This window comes from Euleptes europaea, chromosome 8 (genome assembly GCF_029931775.1).
Source record: "Euleptes europaea isolate rEulEur1 chromosome 8, rEulEur1.hap1, whole genome shotgun sequence".
NCBI classification, from domain to species: domain Eukaryota; kingdom Metazoa; phylum Chordata; class Lepidosauria; order Squamata; family Sphaerodactylidae; genus Euleptes; species Euleptes europaea.
Window position 1 is genome coordinate 22,358,648 of NC_079319.1, and position 12,993 is coordinate 22,371,640.

Genomic DNA, 12,993 nt, shown 5'->3' on the forward strand with positions numbered 1-12,993 from the left:
CAAGACATCGAGGTATTTATCAAATCCTGCCCTGTGTGCGCAACTAGTAAACGTTTGATGGGAAAGCCCCCGGGATTACTAAAGCCCCTAGAAACTCCCGAGGCACCCTGGCAAGTGATTGGGATGGACTTCATAACAGACCTCCCGTCCAGTCAGGGGAAGACTGTCCTGTGGGTAATCACGGATCTTTTCTCTAAGCAAGTTCATCTCGTGCCGTGCGAAGGGATGCCATCTGCGCACAAACTGGCTCGTTTATTCATACATACCATATTTAAACTACACGGATTTCCGAAGAAGATAATTTCGGACAGAGCCTCGGTGTTCGTGTCTAAGTTCTGGAAAGCGTTCTTAGGAATTGTAGGTGTGCAGTTGGGTGTGTCATCTGCCTATCACCCCCAGACGGATGGGCAGACCGAAAGGGTCAATGCGGTGATAGAATGTTATTTGCGTTGTTTTGTCAATTATCACCAAGACAATTGGGTTGACCTGCTGCCGCTGGCAGAATATGCCTACAATAACTCGGTACACTCTGCAACCGGGATAAGCCCATTCAAAGCGGTTTATGGGATGGATTTTGGACCATTAGGGGCTGTACCTACCCCACCAGAAGGCGATCCCCCCGAGGTGTCTAAATGGGCTCACACAGTGAGGAACACTTGGCCCTGGCTTGTAAAAAACCTGGAACAGGCTAAAGACAGGTACAAAATACAAGCAGAAAAACACAGAGCACCTCAGTGGGAATTGAGGGTCGGAGAGAAGGTGTATCTTTCCACCAAGAATCTCAGGTCTTTACGCCCGTGTAAAAAATTGAGCCAACGGTTTGTGGGTCCGTTTCCTATCTCCCGAGTTATCAATGAGGTTACGGTGGAGTTGGAGCTACCCAAATCCTTACAAGGGGTACACCCAGTGTTTCACGTGAGTCTGCTAAAACCCTTTCTACAAGCACCAGAATGGCACCCCGAACCCGAAGCGGCAACTCCCATCATGGTGCAGGGCGAACGGCACTTTGAAATCTCCAAGGTGCTCGATTCTCGGAGGCGAAGGGGGCGACTGGAATATCTTGTGCGTTGGAAACATTTAAATTCCAGTCACGATGAGTGGGTGTCCGCTGTTCACGTACAGGCTCCAACCCTTGTAGCGGATTTCCATCGCCATTACCCTGACAAACCAGGAAATCTGGGGGGGGCCTTTGGGGAGGCGGAGTGTCAGCGAGGGCATGCAATCGAACCCTGGATAGCGAGATGACTTTCGTTTCACCTCTCCTTCCCGTGGGAAAGAGAAAGGAAGGAAGAGGCAACAGCCAAAGGCTCGAGAGATCTCCATTTCAAAGTGACTTCCTGATTGTAATCCTGCTCTGATCTTAAGGTGTGAATTCTCTCTCTTGGTGTTGGGGAACCTCTGATGTTTTGCATTTCAAAGCTTTTACTTGTAAACATTCTAGCTTGTGTACTCTATAAGAATGCCCTCCAAATGATTTTGCGCCATTGTAACGTTGTGTTTCATAGATTACTGTACCCTTCCTTTCAAATAAATTCTACTTTAACTCTCTGCTAACGTCTGGAGTAAAGTTGATGATTCCTGAGAGGCAACGGAGTCCTAGAATCTGACAGGAAGTAACCAGAGAACTCTTGCACCTTATCGAAGACACCGACTTCAAGGCAAGCCGCGAGAAAGCGCAGTTGGGGCAAACCAGCGTTAAGTACCTGGGACTGGCACTAGGACCTGATGGAAGGACGCCAGATGCACAGCAGGTCGAAGTAATTTCTAAGCTCCCCGCTCCCACTGATGTCCCTTTGCTCAGAGCCTTGCTAGGAACCTTCAATTTCTCGCGTGACTTCATTGAGTCGTTCTCTGATAAGGCAAGACCCCTATACGCTCTTCTAAAAAGAATGTTCCATGGACACGGGGAGCCGAGCAACAGGAAGCCTTTGCTGACCTGAAAACTAGCCTAATGCAAGCCCCTGCGCTAGCTCACCCCGATCCCTCCAAGCCTTTTCATATCCAATTGGCAACCTCAGAGCGCAGCTTAGGAGCTACTCTAACTCAGGAACATGCAGGCGCCCATAGAGTGGTGGCATACGCCTCCAGAAATCTCAACCTTGTAGAAATTCGATTCAGCCCCTGCAAAAAGATGTGCCTCGCTTTAGTTTGGAGCCTGACCCATTGGGAATTTATCATAGGCGGCTCCCGTGTGGTGGTCCAAACCACTCACACCCCTCTCAAGTACATCTTGTCAGGGAAAATCCAAGACAGACAAGTGTCAAACGCAAGGATTGCACAATGGACTCTAGCTCTGGTCAACAAGGGAGTAGAGTTCCAGCGAGCCCCCAGCGAGCCCCCTTCTCCATACGGCCTCATTGTCACAGGGGAGCAACACGAATGTCCCCTCCCCACAATAGAAAACAATCCCTGGCCGGCAAAGGAAGGAGTCCCTTTAGCAAAAGCAGAAGCGCTTGGCTTAGAATGTTGGTTCTGTGATGGGTCCTCCTTTTACATTGACAGTTCCCCTCGTACCGGCTTTGCAGCCATCAGAGTAAGGGATCAGCACGTCCTAAAAGGCATCACCCACCCCCACTCAAGCCAAGCGGCTGAAACAGATGCACTTTTAGCGGTCTTAGATTTTGAAGACCCCAGAACCCCCATCACAATCTATTCAGACTCTGACTGGACAGTCAGAGCAGCCACCATCTGGCTCCCCGTATGGCAAAAGAACTCCTGGCTCACTTAGGATGGAAAAGCGGTCACACAGTAGCAATGCTGGATGGATGCCGCAGCCCTGATTCAAAGGCGTGTTGCCATCACGCAAATCACCCATGTAAAGGGACATCAAAAAGGGGCGTCTGCTACTGCCTATTGGAACAACCAGGCAGACCAGGAAGCGAAGGCTGCTGCCGCGTATGACAGACCCTCCCCACCCCACTACATTAATGAGCTCAGGCCAGTGGTCACTAGGAGAGCTGCTGCTCAGGAGCAGCCCCCAAACCTCCTTGATTTAGCCACTTTGCAGGAAAAGGATCCAGAGATCCAAGCACTTGCCCAAGCAGGCAAGGACGCCATGGGCAGGTACTCAGTACAGAAAAGAGACTCTATCGTTTGGGCGGTAGATTCAGAGGGCGAGTTCCACTGGATCGTACCAACAGACGTTAGAGGAGACCTCATCCAATTTGTACATGAGCAGGGACATCGGGGCAAAGAGCACACGCTCTCCGAGTCCAGGAAGTCGGGTCAAGAAGTGGCACAGTGGGTGGATAATTGTCTCTCCTGTGCCATGGTAAATGCGGACTCCTCCGGCCCCAAAGCCCCCTTCAACACCAAAGAATCAGAGGTCCGTGGGCTCAAGTTCAAATTGATTTTATTGGTCTGCTCCCGACTACGGCCAGAGGCAATAAGCATTGCCTGACAGTGATCGATCCATTCAGCAAATGGGTCGAGGCTTTTCCTTGCAAACGAAATGATGCCGCCACCACGGCCCGCCTCCTCTTTAATAACATATGGAGTAGGTTCGGAATATGTAACGTCGACAGCGACCTCGGCGTACACTTCACTGGACAAATCACCCAGGAGCTGTGCAAGGCGCTGGGCATCAAACAGCGCTTTCACATCGCTGGCCACCCCCAATCTTCAGGACCTATTGAAAGAACCAATCGCACTCTTAAAGAGGCGCTCTGTAAAATGGTGAAGTCATCAGGAAGAGACTGGGATGAAAAGCTTCCCATTATCCTCATGGCCCTCAGGGGCACAGTAGCTACTCACGGCTACACCCCACCCCCCACATGGTCATGACTGGCAGGAAAATGAGCCTCCCTGAAGCATTCTGGCTAAACACCCATATGCCTAACGAAATGGAAACAGTGGTTATCAGCGATGAATGGGTGCGAAGTCTCATAAAAACTGTGTCTGAAGTACACATGAAAGTAGCCCACAATCTTGGAGTCAATCAGCAAAGAATTGATAAAAAGCTAGGTTGGATCCGAAATCCCCAGCAATGGGAGGAAGGACAATTTGTTCTATACAGGAAGTTCTCACAAAATGGGCACTCCCTGTCTGCCAAATGGCTGGGTCCCGTTCCCATCACAAAGAGAGGCAGTCCAGCAGTATATCAGGTTGCCATCCCCTGGCAAAAGGGTGACACCTGGTACAAATATTTTCACTGCTCGCAATTAAAAAAGTGGAAAGGCGAGCCGCCAGCAGCACGCCCACAAGTTAAGCCTAGGGTGCAGCCTTCTCCGCTGCCCCCGATCTCAGAAGTCTCCATTAGGCAGATCTCCGTAGGAAGCATCGACCACCTTCCAACCGTCCCTTTGGAAGGAACTTTCATGGAGCTCTAAGAACCTCTTTTTCTTTACCAGTTATGCTTCTCCTGGGTTGGAAACCACAGAATAAAGGGGGAGAGATAGTAGAAACACCCCCCCTCACAGAATGAATCCCCTCGCAGAAATGTCCCCAAAAGAGAACCCCCCACTTTAATTTTGGCATCTGGGCAACACCCCCCCTCTGAAACCATGCCATCTCTGTATTGCAGGGTGGACCCAGAATGCACCCAGGAAGAATGTGGCAGCTCTTGGCCATGTACATCCTGGCAAACCTAGCAACAGGAGCAGCCCAGGTAACGAATCTCACCTTTTCCCCAATCACTCCACAATGGAACTGCAGCACCACTGCAAACGGCCAGGTCATCCAACCCGGTGACATAGATGAACCTGTGCAACCCGTTCCCAGCCACTTCTTTAGGAGTTGCAACGAACAATGAAACAAACCCCCAGATATAGTACTCCTCTGCATAGGAGCAAATACCAGCACACAATATTGGTTTTGTTATTCCCATGTGGATCAGATAAGTCCCTTGACACCCACTTCATGTCAACGGAGAGCAGCGACCGACCCTGAACTCATCCCTCCACCCTTCTCGGAGGAATGGGCTCCATTTTGCGCAGTTACCATGATGTCGGCCGCAATTTGGAAGACAAAATTGTAATCCTGATAGGCACTAGATGGTTTTATCCCCCCAACTTTTTGAAACCCTGGAACCTATTTTTCTTGGCATGGGTTTAGAAGCCATCAGCCAACTTCTCAAACACCCTGCTCTTCATCTAGTCCTCCAGGAAATAAAACGTGCTGGAGACGCTAGCGCTTTAATAGTCAAAAGTAATAACGAGGACATTTTGGATATATCCACTGAAGTTCAGGATGTAAGCAACTTTGCTAGGCTGGAGCCCCACCGCCACTAGCATTTTTAACCTAGCATTGCACCCCATAGTTGTGAGCTGTGCAGCCCAGATCGGCCTCACAATCATGATCATTGTTCTTGGGTGCTGGGTGCGCAAACAGCTTAGCAAGCTGGAGGTCATTCACCACACCACCCAACTCTCAGACAAAAGGTTACAGGAGGGGGGGAGACTAGAATCCCCTCTCCTTCCTCTCTCTTGTATTCTGTATATTCTATGTTTGACTTTCCAAGGTGAGGATGCCTATCGGCTTTTGGCAAACCCCAGGAGCAAAAATTGGAGGGACTATGAGGTTGGTTCCGCGAGTGGCATGTCATCACGACCACCGTAAAGGCGGACACCTCATGCGACTGCTGATTTCCGGCTGATGATCGTCGCAATGGCACATATAACAAGTGGAGGTGGAACCATCCAGTCTTAGCGGGGTGCGCAAGCGCTCGAGTCATCCAGGTTTTGGACGGCTCACCCGCTGATGGCTGGAATGCTCCCACCCAAGTGGCAAGGGCTTCCGAACCACCCACTTTAAGATCACAGGGTTCCCCCTTCCCCTAAAAACGAACACGCCCTTGGAAAGCCAACTTTCTCTTTCGATCTAAAAACCTGTTGCTGTCCCTTTAACGGAAAGCACCTTCGCCTGACACCTGTCAGAAAGCCACGAACTGTCCAGTACCCATCATGCTTCTGTGCCAAAAATTTGCATATACCAAACCCTCTGGTGCAGACCAAGCCAGTCCTACACTGGCCTGTATCCCCTCTTCCCCCTCCCCATGGAATGTACCAAGTGAAAATGTAGTGAATGTTTTTTCCTGTTTCCTTCTTAAATCTATCTTTTACAAGTATAAGTAGGTCCCCCCTCCCCGAGGAGGTGATTCCAGCCTGACCTTTTAGAATCACCCCGTTAGGAAGAGACCTCATGGTCTTCGTCATTGGCGAGCCCATGGGCAAGCCAATCCAAAACCTGAACAACACCAGTGCAAGTCAAGGAGCCGAGCTCAATGAATAGGTGCCGTGTTTACTGGTGGTCGTGAGGACATGCCACCGGGACAATTAGCTCAAAGGTAACACCATGCACCCCAAACCAACTTGGTCTTGCAAACCTACTTCCCTTTTAACCATGGTCCCCATCTAAGTTTCTTCCCAAGCATTTTTTCCTGATTGTGTTCTAACCCTTAAGAAACGATGGCCATACAAGCGCCAAGGTTAATGATTTAAGTTAAGAGTTTTTATTGTTAAAAGTGTAAATATTTGCAACCAGAATGCTTACCGCCATATGCAAATGTCTTCCCACCTCCCTCGGACTAGCTTAACCCATGCTAGCTCCGTTGGAAGCCAGAAAGGCGGAAGACTGCAAAAACGAAAGTAATTAGCACCTCCTCCATTACGGAAAGACCCGAGAACAGCTGGCAATTACCGAAAAGCTGCTCTATGGTCTCTCTATCTAAGGTCTATTCTTTAACTTTCAAAGGTGGGGCTACCATTTTGGCTTGCCCCTGGGACAAAAATCAGAATTAGCAGGAACTTAATGGCATTTTCAGTACAGCCCCCAAAGAGGTGGATGTGAATTTTCAAGTCAAATGTTCTGTAAGGCAGATCTGATCCATTTTGCAGAGACATGTGAGGGCTCTCTGCACTGATGCCGCACCGGTTTTGGACTGATAGCCCGCGGCCGGCACATGGCCGGCTCATTAGAGAGTAAAGTCTGAAAGTCTACCGGGTCTACAGCAGCAGAACATTTGCACAATATGGCGACCAACTAAACTCCCAGGCTGCCTGCACTGAGAAAGTTAAAGAAAGTCCCGATACTGATAGGCGCTTCCCATCCAGGAAGGACGCACTGTCTCTTTTAAGCTCTCCTCCACATATCTAACCAACGCACCTGGCACCTGGTTCCACCAGGAACACTATCAGGTGTCTGTACCCAGCATGCTCGTGTACCAACCATTTGCATACAACAACCCCTCTGAGTATAAGGCATTTTGCATATGGAAGCCACCCCCAGAAAAACAGGGTGGAACAGAAGTGTGTTTAGAATGTTTTGCTTATCTGCTTATTGTACGTTTATTTTGAAATCTATCTTTCACCAAGTAAAGTGAGGCCTCTCCCCAAGAAGGGGAGACCCCCCCTGCATCTGAAGGGTCTCCCCGTTAGAAAGAGGTCTCGGCGGTTCGACCAGGCACCCCCCCCCCCGCGGGAGTGTCCGGTCCGAAACCAGGGCAATGCCAGTGCAGCCAGTCAGGTCATGATGACCTGCTGGATAGGCGCCACCTATTCAGAGGGCTGTACTGAGACCCACGCGAGCATGGGAACTCAAGCTTGATGGCTTTGCAGAGAAATTAAGCAGGCATCTCGTTTTAGAGAAACAGCTTTAGGGAATAAAGTGAACACTGAACGGGTATAGTTAGAAGATTCTATATGTTTAGCACAGCTCGCAGCAAATGAAGTGACAACATTTTTGTTGCGCTGTTTACATTGTTCCAAGTTAGACCAGCATGCCTTGCAGTCAGTATGTAAATTGCCCCACGGCTACTCGGCCTGGCCCTCTCATGCCAGCCCCCGAGGACAGCCAGAGAGCTGAAGAGTGCTGCCGAAAAGGCACGAAGAACACCCGAGCCCAGTTGATTGCCAGCAGAAGAAGCAAGGAAGTTTTGTTAACCCTTCTCCACCCTTTTAAAACTTTATGGGGAAGTGAACTTTCAAAACCGCTATGGATTTAATTTTGCTTTCTCCCTTATACTAGGGGGGATGATGTTTTCCAGTTTCTGAATATGCCTGTAAACCAGTGGTCTATCTCACTGTTTTCTGTTGCTATAACTTTTAAAAAGGTGCAAAGTTTTTTCCTTCCAACATCCGGCAGTCTCTGCTTAAGATTTTTCTTTGTATCCTATGTTTGCCTTATGAATCAATGTATATATTTATCTGATTACAGTTTACAGTTTAGCAATGTAGTTGAGTTTAGAAAGCAATGTTTATTTATGCATTGAAAGTTGAGCCTGGTGCATTGACTCATTCAATGTAACTGTTTTGACTCATTCAATGTAACTGTTTCTTCCTACACACTTGACACTGAGAGACACTGTCCTTCAGTGTTACTACTCTGAAGATGCCAGCCACAGTTGCTGGTGAAACGTCAGGAAAGAAAATTCCAAGACCACAGTTACACAGCTCGGATAACCTACAAGAACCAATGAACTCTGACCGTGAAAGCCTTCGACAATGTTTTGAACAATGTTTGCAAATTCAACATTGCACACTTCTTGCTAGGGTGTCCAAGTTCAATAGACAGTCACCATTTCAATCTGAGATTTTAGTGTAGTAAATGGTTCCCAAAAACCCTTTGGCTTATGCATCCCCGGCTTTGGCGTCTTCAATCAAGACTTAAACAACACGTGTTAAATGTGTCGCCATTTCAGACGTGTGTCTTCAGGCGACAAGGGGGGAATTTAAAGCATATGGGCCGCCTAAACTCCCGGACTGGACCTGGCAACCCAAATATGCAGGCACACAACTACTGTTCCAGCCGCACGCATGCCCCAGACGCTACGGGATGGCCGCTGCGCGCTCCGTTGAAACTGACACGGCCGCTCCTGTGAGCTTCGTGCAGCCAGCAGCTAGGAAACAGAAGCAAGGGCAACCTCCAGAGAACCTGAGACACTCCTTGTTCCTGTGCAAACCCTGTTCCAGCCGCAGCCATGTTGTGGAAAGCATGTAGTCATGTAGTCAGTGCCAACACCCCTCTTTCCCATTGCAACATCAGCAGCTTAATGGGCAATCAGCAGCGATCCTGATATCAGCGATGAGTCGTTCTTCCAGTTATGCAGCAGCAATCCCCGGACGTTCGCAGAGGACGCACCCATTGTTCCAGCACGTTAATCACTTCAGCAGAGATCTCCCGGTTCCTCCCGGATTTTGATCAAATTTTTGACTGATACTACTTTAAAACCTGAATTCAAAGAAAAACCCCTTATTAACTTTTGGCCAGTTATCAGCAGAGAACATGAACAGCTTTCTGACAAGGGGCTTAAGTTTTTGTTGCCATTAACAAATACTGAGCTGGTGGAGAGAGCTTTCTCTTATTCTACTTTTATAAAAAAATAAATACCGTAGTAAACTGAATGCAGTTCCAGACTTAGGACTGTATCTTACATCAGCTGAACCTGATTTTAAAAAACTATGTGACTCAAAAAAAGCTCAAGGATTGCACTGAACATTTGTTGTATATAAAATATTTGTGTATGTTTTATACATATTATTTCAAAACATATTAAAGTTTTTCAATTATTAATAAACTAAAGTAACAATGTAATTAATTAATGTAATGTAATTTTTAATGCAATCTGTGATGTATTTACTTGAATTCATTGTATCTTTTGAGTTTTGAATGTAAATATATATGCACTGTCTTTCACTTTATTATTTCATTGCTTTTTAATCCCATTATTGGGCTATTTATTTACAGTTACAATATATAAATGTGAAACAACAGCAACTACATTAATTACAAACATCTTGGTAATATGAAGGGTACAATTTATGGAAGTGGGGTGCCAAGGGGTACCCAAGTGAAAAGAATTTGCGAACCACTACTCTAAACAATGATTTAAACACCTTTGTAACAAAGTTCATACTGTACAAAACAGCTTCAGAATCTGAGGAGTGTACGCATGCGTTAAATCAAGACGGACAAGGTACTCCGATCTCTCCTTTGAACTAAAGAATTTATAGCTCAAAAAGAATGTAAATAAAGGAGTCCTAGCATATTCAATGAGATAAGAGGGGAGAAAAACTAAGCAGAGGAGATAAAGTTTGAAGTTTGAAATTTCAACACCGGTAAGACTGCTTTATTTATAGCCTTCCAGGGGGAAAGCCTTGAGGCCACAAAAAGCCTACTCATTAACTCCCCTAATCAGCTTCTAAAAATGGCTAAGAATATTAAGGAATTATCAGAACAAATATCTGCTCTTCACAACACAGTGACAGCATTTCAAAATAAAATGAGCGAAGAAATTAAGTTCCTTAAAAGACGACATAGCTAACATGGGAAAAGTATTAGTAGGGATTAAGCAAATAGAACTTGCAACAGAAAACGAGCAGAAATTGGCCAATTAAAGCGGCAAATTACAGAACTCTCCGACCGTAATAGAAGGGCTAATTTAATTACGGCAGGGTTTTCTGAAGAGGTTTCTGCCAGGAATTTAGAAGAGACTCTTAAGGAATGGCTTACTGAGAATGGAGTCAAGCTTCAACCAGACGAAATAGAACGAGCACACCGCTTGCAAAAAAGAGGGAAGGGTGGAGCCCCCAGTGATGTTATAATCAAATTCACAAGAGAAAAGCTCCAACAACAAGTATATAAAGAACTGAAAAAGAAGAAGGACCTGAGCTTCAGAGGAAGAAGAGTGTGGGTGAGACAAGACTTTTGTCAAGAAACTCTCAAAAAAAAGAATTTAATGCATCCCTATGCCCAAAAATTGCATGCAAATAATGTAAAATTTACATGGGGTTATCCATCCTCAATAATTATTTTCCAAGATGGAAAGAGGCTTATGGCACGAAATACCTCAGAAGCGATAAGACTACTAAAACGGTTGGGAATTGATACAGAAGTTATGAGAGAGCAAGAAATGGAAGAAGAAGCAGAATCTGAAGAGGACCCTGAGGAAGGAGGATCAGGAAGAGCTGAAAAACGACCTAGGACAGACCCACAAAATGAAACTACCTAAAAGGGAAGTATACAAATGTTAATTGAGCTAATGTGCAATATGTAAGAGAGTTCAGGAGAGGGAGGAGATGCATGCACTCCAAGAAGTGGAGAGAGGGGATGCCTTTTTATCCCCAGTTGGCTTCTCTACCACAGGGTGGGAAGGGAAAGGGAAGGGGGGTGGGATAGCAAACTATATAAAATATCCTCAGCCACGGAGGATTAAGACTCAAAGTAATAAGGAATATGGATAGGTTAATAAGATTACTTACACTGAATGTCAATGGGTTAACTTCGGATCTTAAGAGATATAGGATATCCAAACTCGCAAGAGACCAAAAGATCGATGTAATATGTCTCCAGGAAAAACATAACAAAAAGAATGATAACAAGCCGCTTTTAAAAGATATGGCCTGGGTGTCATTAGCAGAAGCTAGAAGTGATTCTAAGATAAAAGGGGTAGCAGTCTTGATTCACAAGAAATTTAAAGTGGAGGAAGTGGAAAAAAATAGTAGATAGAGACGGTAGATACTTATTAGTTAAATTTAAATTGGAAGGTAAATGGAATACAATAGTAAATATTTACGCCCCAAACAAAGGACAAAAGAAGTTTTTATGTAGAATCTTTAAAAAAACCAAACAATTTTCAGAAGGGGAAATCATTATAGCAGGAGATCTTAACATCGATATTATAAAAGATAAAACAATAAATTTGGGAGAATGGGGTCTGAAAGAGGGCATTAATTTATGGGCTTAAAACCCAAACCCACTCACATATCTAGTAGACATAAAACAGCATCAAGCATAGATTACATAATCTTAGGAAAGAGCAGCAATATGAACATAAAAGGAATTATAACTCACCCAATTTTGATATCTGACCATGCCCCAATAAGTATTGAATTAGCGATAAACCAAGTACAAAAAAAAAGTCACTGGAGGTACAATAATCTAATAATGGTTAAGGAAGAGGACAGACAATATATGACAGAGCAGATAAAGTTGTATTTTGAGGAAAACAGAGGGTCGGTCACTACTAATATCTTATGGGATGCCGCAAAGGCCGTGATAAGGGGATATTGCATAAAAAAAGAAAGAATTATAAAAAGAGAGTGGTACTCAAAAAGACAACTTAAAATTCCAGGAATTGGAAAGATTACAGAGTAAACAAACAAACAGATATAACCCTAATGTACAGAGACAAATTACGGAACTTAAAAAACAGATAGAGGCTTTAGATTTGGCAACAATATGGAAAAGGGATGTTATGGTGAGGAATGAATTCCAAAGAAATAGCATAAACTCAGCAAAAAGACTGGCTAATTATTTGAAAAATAGAAAGGAAAAACAAAGGGTCAAAAGTATAAAAGTTAATAACCAATCATCAAAAAACCCTAAAGAAATTAAGGAGGCGTTTGAGTCCTTTTATAAAAATTTATATATGAAAAGGGACACAGTAGGTTTTGAAGAAGACATTAACTTAATATTGAAGGAGAATGAGAAAGCTAAATTGGAAGAGGATATCACATTGCAAGAGATAAGAGACGTAATTAAAGAATTTTTAAAAAGGCAAATCACTAGGTCTTGATGGGTTTACAAGCGAATTCTACAAGGAAATGGCAGAAATTCTAGCTCCAGAACTTCAGGCTCTGTTTAAGGAAGTCTTGAAGGGCAAGAAAGCTCCAGACTCATAGAGACAAGCAGAAATAATAGTGATTTTAAAACCACAGAAAGATCCAGAAGAGGTAGGATCATACAGATCTATAAGCCTTCTCAACCAAGACTATAAGATATTCACAAAAATACTGGCAAATAGACTAAAGAGGGTTATCCCAAATATAATAAAAGAGGACCAGTATGGTTTTTTTAAAAAAAGGAATACAGCACACCCTATTAGAAATATAATTAATGTCCTGCAACATGGCCAACGAAAAAAATTGGGCCTCCTAAAACTGGATGTATTCAAAGCCTTTGACACTCTGTCCCAAGAATACCTGTGGCAGGTTATGTGCAAATACGGAATAGGAAGTAATTATTTAAATGCAATTCAGGAGTTATATAGGGACGGAA